The sequence below is a fragment of the Dendropsophus ebraccatus genome, chromosome 9, assembly GCF_027789765.1.
Source record: "Dendropsophus ebraccatus isolate aDenEbr1 chromosome 9, aDenEbr1.pat, whole genome shotgun sequence".
NCBI classification, from domain to species: Eukaryota; Metazoa; Chordata; class Amphibia; order Anura; family Hylidae; genus Dendropsophus; species Dendropsophus ebraccatus.
Window position 1 is genome coordinate 62,506,665 of NC_091462.1, and position 17,148 is coordinate 62,523,812.

Below are 17,148 nucleotides of genomic sequence, written 5' to 3' on the forward strand. Positions count from 1 at the left end.
AAGGTGTGTAACCCCTTCAAGACCGAGCCTATTGATGCATGGATGTTCGGATCAAATTAATGCAATGTTCCTACTCGCCTTCTAAAGCAATAGCTCTTTTATTTTTTCACCTACAGGGCTGGTTGGGGTGTCATTTTTTGCGCCATGAACTTTAGTTTTTATCAATATCATATTGTTGTAAAAGAAAAGTTTTGATCACTTATTTTTTTTTCTGCTACATAATTAAAAAAAAAAAAATCAGCAATCCTGGAGTTTTTTTTTTCCGTTTACGCCGTTTACCAACGGATTTTTATTGTTATATTTTTATATTTTTATTTTTATAATGGGCAAGGAGGTATAATAAACTTTTATGGGGTGGGGGGGTCATAAGGGTTTTTTTTTTAAACTTTTAAAAACTTTTTTTATTACTTTTTTTACACTCTTATGGTACTGTAAAACATGCAATCATTAGATTGCATGTACTGATCTGTGCTATGACAAAGCATAGCATAGATCAGTGTTATCAGCGATCTATGCATAGAGCCTGCCTGAGAGCAGACTCTATGCAAAGATCGCCCATCCTACAGGACTGAGGTAAGTGGATTACCCCCGTCCGTCGGTACAAGCGATCGGAACCCTCGCAGCATGCCTGCAGGGGTCCCTATCACTCAGTGACAGGAGCTTGTCCTGTCACTGCTTACCTTAAATGCCGCGATCGCTGTGCATTGTGATGTTTAAGGGGTTAAGGGATCGCAGCTGCCTCTCATTATCCTCATCTACTGGGACACTGCAGCGGTCCTTTACACATCAAACCCCTTCACAGTTAGGAACGTATATGTACATTCCTACTGCATGGGATGTGTGCAGTAGGAACATATATATATATATATACAGTTTACTGACATGAAGAGGTTAATGGTGGGTTTCCACATAACAGAATCACAGCAGATTTAACGCTGTAAGTTCGCAGCAAAATCCATTGTGATTCCCAAACTGTCAGCCGCTGCAGCAGGACAGTGCACTGGTTAGCTGAGCGAGATGTCAGTTTGCCAGGGGCCACAGTAGCAAGGCGAGTGTGGACCGGCAAACCCGCAGTTCGAAATCCGAAGCGATTCAGTTATGTGTGAACCCATCCTTATGGTGCGTTTACACAGACAGATTTATCTGACAGATCTTTGAAGCCAAAACGAGGAACAGACTATGAATAAAGATCAGGTCATAAAAGAAAGACTGGGATCTATCCTCTTTTTAAATCCATTCCTGGCTTTGGCTTCCAAAATCTGTCAGATAAATCTTTCTGTGTAAACGCACCCTTATTAACCTGTTATCCCTTGTCTGTTCTATCACTATCTGCTGCAGCAATGTACACCACACAATTAAACAAACAATTTACTTAGCCACTCCAAGCCCACAGAATCACAAAGAACTCCTCTTTAACTCCACACCTATTCTCAGCCACTTTGTAGCAAGCCACTACTAAGGGCCGATGATATGATATTGTATATGTCTGACCCAGACGTGTTACTACCCAGAGGCATAATTGATTACTTTTGCCACTATTCCAGACTACAGATCAACTGGGGAAAGTCCGCCCTGCATTACCTAAGCACTACTAGATGCCACCTTACAGATACGATGGTGTTGGACAGTTTTAAGTCCGCCCTGCATTACCTAAGCACTACCAGATGCCATCTTACAGATATGATGGTGTTGGACAGTTTTAAGTCTGCCCTGCATTACCTAAGCACTACCAGATGCCATCTTACAGATACGATGGTGTTGGACAGTTTTAAGTACTTGGAGGTCACAGACAAATGTCACAAGTTCTTTCACTGATTGTCGATCCTCTACTGCACCATTTTAGAGAGAAATTTTGGCTGTGGTCGTGTCTCCCCTTGTCAGTGGCCTGGCGCAATAACCTTATTAAAACGGTGGTGTGGCTTAAATGTTTGTACGTCCTGAAACATATATATGTCCCCAAAGCTAGACTCTATTATGATAAAATTTATATGGGGCTCTTCCAGATCTAATCTGCAGCTGGCCAAAACACAGAGACCAAAGAACAATGCTGGTTTGGCTTTGCCCAATATCTATCTGTATTATATTGCTGGCCAGCTCAAATTCCTGGGTTCATGGACGCAGGCTTAGGCTCCAGCTTTTTCAGAAGTGTATATACATGATTTCATTGAGCAGATATCACTGTGGTCCTGTCTTTAATCACCATCTATTACTCATACTCGCCTGTCACCTACCCATAGAGTTGTCAGTAAAGTCTGGCTGGTGTCTAAGACCATTGTGATGTTTGATAAAGTGCCATTAGAATCCCCATCATGGGGTACCCAAACCCTTTCCCACTTGGTCAATGTCGCAGCAGGGGGTACATTTCGCAGCCCCAGGCAATTTAATTTCCTCATACCCTTTGATAGGTATAGTGTGGTCGCAAGGCTCAGGTGGTCTTATTTCATACCTGTATTCACGACTTATTGATGCTACTATAGCTAAGACTCCTTTGCCAGCCCTGGAGAGGTGGAAATCTTTGATTCTAGGCTTAGGCTGGTGAGTCCTTATAGATTTGTTTTTGCAGCTATTAATAACAGATTGATCCAACTCTATATTATTCAACAGGCGTTACCTGACTCTAGCTTTGCCGTATGGGGTGTATACCGACGTCTTCCTGCCCCAAATGTCATAATTCACCCGCTGACGTTTGGCACATGATATGAGGCGGGGATGGTGCAACTCCTGTCTGCAGTAATATCAATACCAGTTTGGTAAGCCTGTTTGGCTTACTGGAGAAGGAGAAGTGGGCTGGCAACCTTTGTACTCTTCACCTCGAGACCTTGTTCATTGCCAGGAAGGCAATAGCAATCAGGTGGATCGATCCAATCAGGTGGATGATGTTGGCCACCATTTTATGTGGAGACGTTACCAACCGATGCTACTTGCTTAAAGGATCTCTTTCTACAAAAAGAGACTTCAAATTCAAAAGACACTATGCAGATATACAGATTTTTTTTGTTTCCTGACAGGTACATTTTAAGTTAATATGTTTGCTCACTTTGTCTGAATGTCAGATAAAGGTAAAGACCCTTACACATCTGCGAAACACAAAAAAAAAAAAAAAAGTCACCAAAATAAATCAAAATGCACTAATTCTCGCAATGTCCTTTGTGCATTTTTGTGCTGTATCTCTGCAGAATTTGATATTCTGACAAGGGAAACAAGAGGTTAAACTACCCCCCAACATACCCCCCTCCCCAGATATATTTTGTGAGATTATTGGAATTGTTTATATATTGGTCGTTCCATTACATTTTTCTAGTCGGTGTCCAGGATTTTTCTTTTGCTGTATTTGATGATGAAATTAAAATGAAATTGTACTTGTCTGTGTCATATTTTTTATTGGAATCAGATGTTCCATCTACAGTATGTTAGTGCTTTGGCTAAAACACGCTCTAGTGTAAGCAGAGTCAATTAGATATTTGGGTTACTCCCTCTTTTTGAAGCTTTCTTTCTGAACAACAAATTGTTCATTAATATCAGTAAGGTACTAATACCTAATACCCCCAGTCCCTGTAATATATTATGGTATTATTATTATCATAATTAGAAATTAGTGAAATTACAGTAAGTTCGTCCAAACCCCTGATTGTTCAGCTATTGAATCCAATTGCCAGAAAAGAAAGATGCCATCCTAGACGCTGCCTGGAAAACATGAATACAGCCCTAGGTCTATTGAAATCAGTATTTTTTGTTGCGGGTACACTGTGCTATTAGATAGCATAGCTTTCTGCTACTTTGACAATTTATACCACAACAATGACCCGTGCATTCGCTGATCGGAGAAAAGACTACAGAAGCCTACCTGAAACACAGTAGGGGACGTAAGCCCAAGAGATAAGTACCCCTCCCAACTGAGGAGAATAGTCTGACCCCTAAAGGGTTAAAGAGGTTCCTAAGCCTCAAAATGTGTAACATTGTGATTAATTGATGAAGTTTTACCTATACCATGTTTCTGCTAAATGTAAATTTGAGCGTAGCCCACAATAATTTTTTTTTCAAATGATGTTTCGTTGGGCTGCATTGTGCTCTACTTCTCTTAAACTTTTTGGATCCACTGGTTCCAATGCAGGCATGCTCCAGGCTGTACCACAACTGTTTTTCCAGGCATAAACTGCTTAGATTTAAACTGATTTGATTTAAAGTGTCTGCTAATTGTAAGTTTCTGGATCAATCAAACTAATTCAGGGCTAGTCCAATAGTGCTAAACTGGTGCTTGTGTTCCTAATATTGGAGGAAAAGGAAGGATGACAAGTGAAACAGCTATTGTCTGGGATTTTTTTTAATGTGGATGAACTACACTGGGTGACGGCAGAGATTTACTAACACACCCAATCCTGGAGTAGTAGTACTGCACCCTTCCTTTTAGTGAGTATGGGTGATACTAGTACACTTGCTCACCCATTTTTTTCTGTGCTAAAAGCCTTTAAAGGGAATCTGTAAGCTCTAGGGCATTGTCAGAGCTGCTGTTAGGACTTCTGTACCTAACAACCACTCGGGCCGGTTGCTAGGGGCGCACCGGCGTCCATAGCAGCCAGACTGCTTCTTGTTTTCTGCTCTGCTATTCCTTGATGTAGCAATGGGAGGTTGTTACTTCCCCAGCCCATTAACATTAGGTGTTGGTGATCTCAGTGATTTTAAATGACAGCTGACACTACCAGTCAGCTGTCGGTAACTGGGCCAGGCTGGGACTCCTAGTTCCACAAGTACCTTCACTTGTATCAGGTCCAGTGCCTGTAAAAGAGCCAAGTAACCCTAGTGTATCTTGAGCTAGCATTCCTCTCACCTGTTTAGCCTGTTTGACCTTTGGCTTTTGGACCTTAACTATTCTTTTTGGACTCAGATTTCATACCTGAGTATACCGAACATTGCTGACTTGGACTGCTGACTTCCCGTTATTGTGCATATTTGTCTGTTTACCGCAGGTGAGGAAACACTGCTAAGTTGTCCGCTGCCATCTAGGGCAGAGTGTGGCAAGCAGGTAGGGACAGCTGGGGCGGGTGTCAGCGACAGGGACTGCACCATCTATTTGTCTTCCCAGTCCCCATCCTAACAGCTGCAGAGAGAAAAAAATAAATGACACCTCTCTCCTAGATGATGGCTATTGTAAGATTATAAATTTACTGTTTGAGTGCAACAAACGTCACTTACTGAGCACTCGCAGAGCCGGACATGGATGGATTTGCTTTATTGAAGATCAGCTACATGGGGTAGGGTAGGGAAGACAGAAGGAATCATGGGTGTTTTCTCCCGCGGCAGCTGTTTTGCGTTGTTGGATGCTTCTTCAAGCCACAGAGTCTCTCTGGCTCATACACATGAGGAAGGAGGAGCCTATTCTTTGAAATGTCTGTGGGAGACCAGATGGTCATCAGCTTGTGAGCGTTTAATGTACGAAGTGCCAGGAATAGATCAGCTTTACATTTGGAAAGAAGCATTGTGAGTATGTGTGTGATCACACAACTAACTGAAAACTGCATATAGGTACAAATGTAGGTACAAGCTGCAAGGTACAAATGTGCATGGTGGTTTACCAATATCCTATACCACACCTTTTGTACAGAGATTGCTGTTAAGGTGGATTAGGTGGAATTCGACCAGTGTGGAGAAATGATTGAGTGAAGTGTGGCATCTGGTTGATACTGTTTACGTCATTTGTCATTTGTCGTAAGCATGCTACTGCTCTGTTCATACACTTTAAAGTACCCCCCTCGGGACTGCACAGGAATAGCTCATTGCTCCTCAGTGTTGTATGGGTGGTCGTGCCAACTGTCTCTTCATCTAATAAAATCATTGTTTACTTCTAAGCTCAAAAGTCATAGAGGTGGTGCCAATCTATAGCATATACATTATTTCTTCATCGCCCCCTTCACCCCCGTCTTGGTATATGAGACTCAGACGTTAAACAGGATTTTATAACTTTGCAAACAGTTTTATTGTCACCCAAAAGAAAGGTATCATTTGTTTTATCTGCTGTCTGTAGATCATATATTACACATTAGAGCAACACACACTGGCCTTTTAAGTTACAGTTGGTGCACGTGTGTGGCCCCTAGAAAACAGACCAGAAACTGCAGCCATGGTGGATGCAGCAGCAGAGTGACTAGCATAGGAAGCCAGAGGCAGACGATGGGGAGGTGGGGCAGAGGATGTAGCCCAGTACCTAGATATGCTGAACCCCAAGGGATGCCAACCAACAGTATTGCGTACTTCCATATTATAAATATAGCAGAGTTTTACCCATGTTTTACCCATGTTACAGAGTTTTACCCATGGTTAAAAACATAAGTTTCAACCAAAGGAGTAGATGGGTGAAGGGAAGAGGGAAGAGGGAAGAATAGATTTAGAAATTTAATTATTTTAAAGAGAACCAGTGACCCAAAAAATTGTTGTAAACCAACCAAATGTTGCCAACATATATCTGTTCTCTGCCTGCTGTTACCCGCAAAACTACATTTATTAACTCCCATGCTGGCTATGTAAATGCGGGCAAACTAGTAATTTGGCAGTCCCTGAGGCCTATTTAGTCACAGTCCTGTGGCTGGTGAGGTGCTGTAATCACACCTCCCTGGACATGATTTATAACTTTGTATCCTTGTGACCTCACACAGAGGCCGGCCTGATTGCACATACCCACCGCTGTGATACAGCAAGGATACAGAGCTGTGGATCACGCCTACAAAGGCATGATTACAGCGCCTCACAGTGGGCCTCAGGGACTGCAAAAAATTACTTTGCCCACATTTACATACAGTGCGAGAATTGATAAAATTTGTCTTGCGGGTCACATCTGGCAGGGACACAGTAAACAGATATATGTTTCTGCAGTGTATGATTAGCGGTTTTAGCAACATTTAGTAGGTTTATAACAATATTTTTTTGTAACTGGTTCGTTTTATTCTTTCTTCCTTTACTGCTCCATGCCCCTTATTAGTTCAGTTGCCAGTCTCTGTACCCTTTCCAATGAATAGGTTCCCAGAATTGCACATGTACAGTTATTACATAATAATTCATTATAGAAAAGTGGATGGGTGGATTCTCATAAATTTATATGTATTAACAAGTAAAGATAGGCCATGGTTTATGGATAAAAAAAAATACTTAAAAAATGTTATGAAAACAATTTCAAGCATGCACATTAAAATAACCAACACATTACAGCTGATTTCTAGTTTGACTCTCATAACACTTGGCAGAGGACTGAATACCTGCTTCATGTTAAACTCCTACTGGCACTGAAGTTAAATTTCAAGAACATTCTCAGTGATATGCAGTGCTAGTCTTTCATGTACAAAACACTTTCATTTTCATTAGGAATTTTATTTTCCATATTTTCTAATTTATATCTGCAGGTTTTGTTTTGTTTTATTTTTTTTATATATTTAAGAAAATTGGAGATGAACAGTGATTTAAATAAAAAAAATCATTTAACCTTAAAGTCTGTTGTGGAAAATATATATCGTAGGGGAGAAAATAACTGTGTATTGGATAGTTGTAGCATGCTGACTATAGTCATGGCCAAAAGTTTTGAGAATGATACATAATAATATTAATTTTTACAAAGTCTACTGCTTCAGTTTTTAAAATGGCAATTTGCATATACTCCAGAATGTTATAAAGGGTGCCTTCACACCTAGCGACTCGCAGCATAAATTACGCTGCGAGTCGGGTAGGTCCTGGCAGATCACTTTCACTACATACACGCAGCGGTCTGAAGGACCGCTGCGTGTATGTAATTCTGCCGGCCCCTTAACCCCTTCAGCTGCCGCACGGCTCCTGCTCCGCTCCCGCTTTGTATACATTACCTCTCCTCGCTGTACTGCTCTCCCGCCCGGCCAATCAGTGTGTTGCCCTGCCGCAGCCACTGATTTTCCGGACGGGAGAGCAGTACACCGGGACCCATGCAGCTAGGAGAGGTAATGTATAGAGCAGAGTGGGAGCGGGAGCTGAAGGGGTTAAGGGGCCGGCAGAATTACATACACTCAGCGGTTGTTCAGACCGCTGCGTGTATGTAATGAAAGTGATCTGCAAGGACCTGACAGACTCGCAGCGTAATTTATGCTGCTAGTCGCTAGGTGTGAAGGCACCCAAAGAGTGATCAGCTTAACAGCAATTACTTGCAAAGTTAATAAAGGACCAGCTAACATCGTTTCAGTGATTGCTCCATTAACACAGGTGTGGGTGTTGATGAGGACAGGGCTGGAAATCAATCTGTCATGATTAAGTAAGAATGACACCACTGGACACTTTAAAAGGAGGCTGGTGCTTGGCATCATTGTTTCTCTTCTGTTAACCATGGTTATCTCTAAAGAAACATGTGCAGTCATCATTGCACTGCACAAAAATGGCCTAACAGGGAAGAGTATCGCAGCTAGAAAGATTGCACCTCAGTCAACAATCTATCGCATCATCAAGAACTTCAAGGAGAGAGGTTCCATTGTTGCCAAAAAGGCTCCAGGGCCCCCAAGAAAGACCAGCAAGCGCCAGGACCGTCCCTTAAAAGTGTTTCAGCTGCGGGATCGGGCTATTTGCAGTGCAGAGCTTGCTCAGGAATGGCAGCAGGCAAATGTGAGGCGGAGAATCTTGGAGCAAGGCCTGGTCTCAAGGAGGGCAGCAAAGAAGCCACTTCTCTCCAGAAAAAAACATCAGGGACAGACTGATATTCTGCAAAAGGTACAGCGAGTGGACTGCTGAGGACTGGGGTAAAGTCATTTTCTCTGATGAATCCCCTTTCCGATTGTTTAGGACATCTGGGAAACAGCTTATTCGGAGAAGACGAGGTGAGCGCTACCACCAGTCTTGTCTCATGCCAACTGTAAAGCATCCTGAAACCATTCATGTGTGGGGTTGCTTCTCAGCCAAGGGAATCGGCTTTCTCACAGTCTTGCCTTAAAACACAGCCATGAATAAAGAATGGTACCAGAATGTCCTCCAAGAGCAACTTCTCCCAACCGTCCAAGAGCAGTTTGGCGATCAACAATGCCTTTTCCAGCATGATGGAACACCTTGCCATAAAGCAAAGGTGATAACTAAATGGCTCAGGGAACAAAACAGAGATTTTGGGTTAATGGCCCGGAAACTCCCCAGATCTTAATCTCATTGAGAACTTGTGGTCAATCATCAAGAGACGGGTGGACAAACAAAAACCAACAAATTCTGACAAAATGCAAGCATTGATTGTGCAAGAATGGACTGCAATCAGTCAGGATTTGGTCCAGAAATTGATTGAGAGCATGCCAAGGAGAATTGCAGAGGTCCTGAAGAAGAAGAAGGGTCAACACTGCAAATATTGACTTGCTGCATTAACTCATTCTAACTGTCAATATAAGCTTTTGTTACTCATAATATGATTGCAATTATATTTCTGTATGTGATAAAAACATCTGAAAAACACACATAAAAACCAGCGGGCAGCAGATCATGTGAAAATATAATATTTGTGTCATTCTCAAAACTTTTGGCCATGACTGTATATTTATAATTTCCATACATAATGTGAACTTACAAAACATTCTTTCAGAAATCTTTGTTTCACCAATATTTTGAGCAGTAGTTTGGTTTTGGGGACCTATAATTTTCTAACTTAGTTTTGCATAAAAATTAATGGATATTGTAAAGGCCCCCATACACCTTCAATAACTGATGACTAAATGTTATGTCGTCTGCCCGTCTTCCACATACACAGGAATGTTCGGCACACCCGGATGTTCTTGTGTTCTCTATGGGGAGAGGTAAGCCTCTCACTGCCGTTTATCTCTTTCTAAACTCAGGGGTCACCCAACCATCATCTGTAGGTGCTTAATTGCGTGGACCCAATTCACGTGAGGAGCATATTTGGCTGACATAGGTGTATGGCCACCTTAAAACCTATTGTTGGCTGTTTTTACCCCCATGTGGCAGAAGCTACTTTTCCCTCATCTGAAAAAAAGCTCCTTACCAACACCAAATATGCCAGGATGACATTTTAATAGCGGACTGGTTGTCCTTTCAGTAGGCTGCACCTAGAGGGTGATCTAATAGTGCATGAAACCTTGCCTTAACGGTCAGTGTCTTTACTTTAGATGTTGGCAACCCTGAAAATGCACATAAAATATAGCATATAGTAGAATGGTGCTTTCTCGGGCTTTAGGCTAAGATTAGGTGTAGTATCTGTTCTTTTCAGTTTATTACCTAAAACATCCCATATCAGAAGACCATAGTATGAGCAGATGATGGGAAAGTAGTACCAGGGCATATGTAGCGGCAGCGGGGGGGGGGGGGGGGCAGACTAGGGATGGCCCTTGTACTACTCCCCCATCGTCTATCTGCTCATACTATGAGCCCGAGCTCGCGGCTATTAGCGGGCATGGTGTGATCGCTGTCCCCGCTAATCAGGTAATCGGAGGCAGCTGTCAAAGATGACAGCTGCCTCCGATTGCCGCCTGCAGATGATGGTGGTGGTATAGGTGGTGGTCTGTACCTAATGCCGGCCGGGGACCGCTCCAAGATGGCGCGGTCCCCGACTCGGCACTCGTTTGTTTTCGGCTGCTGCAGCCAAAAGCAAACGAGTGCCGATCTCATTGATCTTTGCTGTATAACTATACAGCAAAGATCTCAATGACAGATCTGAGTGCATATACTAGAAGTCCCCCAGGGGGGCTTCTAGTATATGTGTAAAAGTAAAATAAAAGTGATGTTATAAGTAAAAAGCCCCCTCCCCTAATAAAAGTCAGAATCACCCCCCTTTTCCCATGTTATAAATAAAAATAATCAAATAAATAAATAAACATGTTTGCTATCGCCGTGTCCGTAATCGCCCGAAATATTAATTTATCACATTCCTGATCTCGCTCGGTAAATGGCGTAAACGCAAAAAAATCCCAAAGTGCATAATTGTGCATTTTTGGTCGCATCAAATCCAGAAAAATTGAAATAAAAAGCGATCAAAAAGTCGCATATGCACAATCAAGATACCGATAGAAAGTAAACATCATGGCGCAAAAAATGAAACCTCACAAAGCCCCATAGACCAAAGGATAAAAATGCTATAAGCCTGGGAAGTGACATATATTTGTTAACAATGGCTTGAATTTTTAACAGGCCATCAGATACAATAAAAGTTATACATGTTATATATCGTTTTAATCGTAACGACTTGAGGAACATAAATAACAAGCCCCAGGGCGAACAGCGTAAAAACACAAACCCCCCAATTTTTTTTTTTTATTTCACCATACTTTGAATTTTTTTCTGGTTTTGCAGTGTACTTTATGCAAAAATTCAGCCTGTCATTGCAAAGTACAATTAGTGGCGCAAAAAATATGGGCTCATGTAGGTTTCTAGGTGAAAAAATGCAAGTGCTATGGCTTAGACTGGCTAGTTAGGTAGACGATAAGCTAAGAACAACAACCAACAGTCCTTTTAAAGAGCTAATTCCATATAATATAGTATACCAGTATTGTATGGAATAATAAACTAGTATATAGCTATTACAAGTAACTAAAGTATATGCACAACTATCCCAAAGTCCTTTTTAGGACTAGTAGTCTGAGTGTTTAACCCCTTAACCCTTAGAGGAACAGGCCAATTTAAAATTTTGTGTTTTAGTTTTTTCCTCTTTGTGCTTAAAAGGCCATAGCAGTGGCCATAGCAGTGGCATTTTTTTCGTTGTTACGATTACAATGATATGTAACATGTATAACTTTTATATTATGTGATGGCTTGTAAAAAATTCAAACCATTGTTAACAAATATATGTTCCTTAAAATCGCTTTATTCCCAGGCTTATAGCACTTTTATTCTTTTGTCTATGGGGTTGTGTGTTTAATTTTTTGCGCCATGATCTTGACTTTCTATCGGTACCTTGATTGCGCATATGCGACTTTTTCATCGCTTTGTATTAAAATTTTTCTGGATTTGATGCGACCAAAAATGCGCAATTTTGCACTTTGTTTTTTTTTTCTCTCCCATTCACTACACTCGGACCTGGAAGTGAGGAAAATGTGTTTAAAATTGCTCTATTACCATCTTTATAACAATATTTTGTTCTATGGGGCTGTATTAGATGTCATTTTTTCCGCCATGATCTGTTCTTTCTATCAGTACCTTGCTTGCGTATATGCAACTTTTTCATCATTTTCTGTTACAATTTTTCTGGATTTTAAGTGACAAAAATTTATTTAGCACTTTGGCATTTTTTTTGCCCTTACAGCGTTTATCATACGGGATCTGGAATTCCATAATTTAATACTTTTGGCAATTCCAAACACAGCGAGACCAAATAGGTTTATTTATTTTTTTAATTTATAAAAAGGGAATTAATAAAAACTTTTATTATGGGATTGGATTTTTTAATAATGAAAAAACATTTTTATTTTATTTACAGTAATTTGAAGTCAGATCCACCCCTCTGGCAAATAGGAGGTCCCTGAAAAATGCTTGAGTCTCCTGTTGACTTTAATAGGTTTTGTTACTCAAATTGCAAAAGGACGCTGGTTGACCTCAGGGAGATCAACCAAAACACAGCAGAGATACCGTGGTTCGACGTCAGTGAGCTAGCCAGACCTTCCTCAATGTTCCGTCAATGTTCCCAGGACATTGCCCCCTGGGAAATCAAATATGCAAAAAACACTGCAGAGACACCATCACATGTCTCAACATCAGTGAGCTAGCCAGACCTTCCTCCGGGAAGGAACAACCAAGCCAAGGAATGTCTCCAGTCAAGGAAACCACCCAAGCAAGGTATCCATCCACAGACAAGAAGGCATTCCTTGGCTAGCTCACTGACATCGAGATACATGCTGGTGTCTCTGCAGTGTTTTCGCAGATTTTTTACTCAAATTGAGCACTTGAAAAATTGAGCATTGAAAAATACTCAACTTGAGTAACAAGCATTCAAGAATTTTTGTACTCGCTCATCTCCACAACTCAACATTAGATGGTGGTAAATAACAGCAGCAGTCTTGCAGTGTGCAGCAGTCTAGCAGGATGGTTCACATAAAATACAAAACCCTACATGAACACGTCAACACAGGAATATCTGACAACAACAGGACCAGAAAAAAGAATTCTGAATTATTTGTACATATATGGTTTCAATGAGCCCCACCTCTATCTGGCACCTTTAAAAGCAACTAATTAGCTAACAGGGATGTGCAGCCTATTTGCCATTGTCAGACACTTTAAAAAGTCCAGTACTCAACATTCAAATTCTCATTTAGGTCTAATCTATGTCTGACCTGTGTATGGCTGATCAACAGGAGCTGATTTGTATGTGCAAGGTGTTTGACAGCCACTATAGAAGCTGAATAGTTGTAAGGTTTTCTCAGCCATTTGCTAAGTATTGAAAGCAGATTGGCAGATGTGAGGTCATGTGACGTGTCATGTGTCCCAGATGAAGTCAAGCTGGAAAGTTTATTATAGACTTCCCATGTCACAGGGAGTAGGGTGGCAGTCATGTAAACCCATTAGAAAAGAGTATGATAATTTTAAGTAGGCACTGACAATTAGGTAACCATAGATATGAAGGGCAACTTTAGAAAAGGAACAAATTGGAGAGGTTTGGGATCAGCAACTAGTATGACTGTATTCCGAAAGTCTTGATTACCTTGCCAACAGGGAAAACTGTGGCAGTAGTAAATATAACATGTATATGCAGTATAATCACATGATAATTCTTTAAATTGGATAGATTAGGCTACATGACTCGGTACTAGCAGAGCCACTAGTTAGGAATCGATACTAGCAAACTTCCCCAAACAGGTATGACATGTTTTTGTGATATTTCCAATTTATAGAATTTAGACCCTTCATGGAAAAGTGGAATTGATGAATTAATTCTATTAATGTTACGGCAAACATTACCTTGTCTTAAGCCTTTTCTAAATAAAAAACTATATAGAAAGCAAGTTTTTGTACTACAAACTTTGTGCATTAAATAATGTTACATATAATGGCCATTTGCCTTAATCATGGTTTCTTTCTGGACTGTTAAGTTGGTGGCTTATCTGTATTTTCTTATTGTTTTGTTCCACCATGTATTTCCACCTAAAGAATCTCCAAATATTCATCTTACTCATGGATATTGGCCTGTTACATAAAGGCACACCTCTCACTATTTCCTATAATATGATCCTGTCTGAACAAACTGTTATCCTGTAAATTAACCGCCCAGTCAGAGCTATCAGTCAGCCATGTCTCAGTTTTTCCCAATATGTCATAAGTTTCCAGTTCCGTTCTAGTTCCTCGGGCCTCTACTATTGGTCAGAATACAATTTAGGGCATTTTTGTAGTATGTGAGTATTTTTACTTTAAACCTATTAACTTTTCCACCATTTCCCTCTATTCAACAAGCTTCCCTTATAAGTTTCACTTTCTTCTCCACACCATCTTAGCCATCCCATCTGCAATTGCCCCATTTCAATTCTTTGTTTAAACACTTTCCAACTTCTTATTATTCTTGTCCTCAAGAAAGATGTACAGTACCTTCTCTATTCAAACAGAGCTACAGTATTTCCTACAGAAGAGTAGAATTTCCTACAAATTTCTGCCCAGTCCTACATGAGCCCAAAACCTTTTTTCCATAAAATCCTGCTGTCTCTCTGAAACAAGAAAATACTATATTGCCTAAGACTTCCTGAATTTTAAGAGACGTTGCACCAATTTCTGACTTAGTCAAAAGTTACTCCACTTAGATTCAAGTAAAATAGTATAGTACAGACATCCTTGTCACTTGTCATGGGCTTGACTTTTCCACAGGCTTTCACTTTTGCAATAGAGCTGCTGCAGGATGTGTCTTCCGAAAGTTTTTATTAATAAACTTATAGAATGTGGTTTTGCATGACAGCCTTTCACCACAATATTCTTCTCTTACTTGCACTCTAACTTACACAGGGTTAGTGAAAGAAGGTCATGACCTCAAATTGTTGTGAAAGACTGGTACTCCTACAAGATGCATTTGAATATATTAAAAGTAGAGAAAGTAAAAGTAGGCATGTCTGTAGAAGACAGTGGCCTAATCTTAATAATTAGACGAAGCAAAGGGCTTTGTTTGATCTGCGCTCCACTCAACATGGCGTCAGCCTGTCAGCGCTGTTCCACTTTCTACCGCTCCTCCCAGGGTGCTGGGAAAAGCTGTCTCACCCTCTTCACCATTAGGAATGCCCCTGGAGAGATTTCTCCCATTCATCACTGTGCACATGAGCCTTAACGATCCAGCACATGTGCATTATTCAGACACGTGATGAATAGGAGTAATCCTGCATGGGGCATTCCTATTGAGGGAAGAGGGCAGGGAGGAGGGACAGAGAGCTGGTGCAGTCCTAGGGCACGGGTACTCTAGGCCACTCCAATTAAACAGGGCTCCAAGTTTAAAAGTTGTTTTTTTTAGGACAATTACTGCATCAGCTACCGAACTGACCCCAGTACAGGTCTTGGATTAAAAGCAACTATCAGACAGTGAAAGCGGTTTGGGGGGGGGGGGAGGGAGGGTGTACAGACTGTAGGTACAAAGTCGCTTTAAGTGTATTCACAGTTCTACGTCACTTTCTTCTCCAAAAGAGTATAGGCTGCTCACTGGTTGGTTTCTGGCAGATACACCTAGTTCTTAGGCCTTATTCTCACACTTCGTAATCCACTGAGTTTACGGATTATGAAGCTGCACAGTGGACTGGTAGCCTTCCCAGTGTAATGTATCAATATGATTAGAGATGAGCGAATCAGTCAAAAATACGTTTAGCGAGATTCGCAAATATTTATATGCAAACGTATCTCATTAAAACAGCCAAACCTACAATAGCTACAATAACTACAAAAGTGGGACTATTACAGAGTAATGTTTTGTTCAACAGCTATTGACAGTGCTAAAAAAACGGGAAAATATCAAAAACCTTGGAAGAAGGTTGCAGCTGTCAGTAAGACCCAGTGGTCAGGAGAGTACTAGCCAGGCTGGTATTGTGGAATGGTTCCAGCTCCCTGGCAGTCAGTAGTCAATCAAGGAGCCACCAATCATCTGAAGGGCCCTCATTGTGCTAGGTTTTTCCGAAGCTTTCTGGCTTATGCTCCAGGCAGCATTGAAACTCCAGGGGTTGCTAGGGTTAGGGTTAGGCCCGAAAGCAGTCAAGAGAGTCAGGCAGGCGAATCTTCTTACAAAGCAACAGAATCGAAAGCATGCCACTGGAGTAAGACAGCCTTGGAGAGGAAACTTTAATCCCTGACTACGATGATGATGTGGCAGACCGCCACATAGAATCTTGGAGCACAGGCATTATCATCTTCATCAGGGAACGAAGTCAGTGTCAGGTCCCAACCACAACTCATGGTTCCAGAGGAACACCAGGGGTACACCATCAGCTAGAGGGCACAAGCGTTTAGGAAGGCCCAGGGTACACCAAGGGGTACATTATTAGCTAGAGTGGCATTCAGGAAGGCCCAAGCACTCAATGGGTACCCCAAAGCAGTGTCTGCACTCAACATTAGTCAAGCAGTGCACCTACTACAAAGAACCTTCGACTGCGATCAGAGGTGTGGTAGTTTTCCTGTCTCGGTGGTGGCAAAAACCTTACTATATGTACCATGTGTGATCATAAAGTGGTCGGGTTTCGGTTCAAACCCAGGTACAACTTCCAGGCACGCAACGCCCTTCACAAGATCCAATGCCACAACCCCACTTTTATAGATGAGGGGGTTAGTAGTGGTAGGCCACAGTATAATAGATGAGGGGAGTAATAGCAGGCAGCAGTATTGTAGATGAAATAAAGCAACAAGTTTTACTGGACTGCTGGATTGCTTACTCCTGGATATACACTTGTGAAAAATGCCAATGATGTTAGTGTGAATAATAGTAGCCAGATAAAATTGTGAACTTGAACCAATAACATTGGCTTTACTTAGTAAGGGTCCTTGCACACTATGGAATTAGCGCAGAATTTTGAGCAGAGTTTGCACCACAGACTCTGCTTAAAGTTCCTCCTGTCCCATTGATTTCTTTAGAATTAATGGAACAGGCGGATGGTTTCTGCATGGATGTCGCTTAAAAATTTGTACTAAATGAATGAATGAAGGAATGTATGAATGGACCCTTAGTTTTGACATGTAAGAAAACACAGGATATAATGATTAAGAAGTACAGGAGAT

The 17,148-nt window shown here is 41.3% G+C and overlaps 1 pseudogene; it reads left to right on the forward strand.

Moving 5' to 3' along the window:
* The first annotated feature begins 10,146 nt into the window (after positions 1-10,146).
* Positions 10,147-10,264, forward strand: LOC138802270 (U2 spliceosomal RNA; annotated as a pseudogene).
* Positions 10,265-17,148: the final 6,884 nt, after the last annotated feature.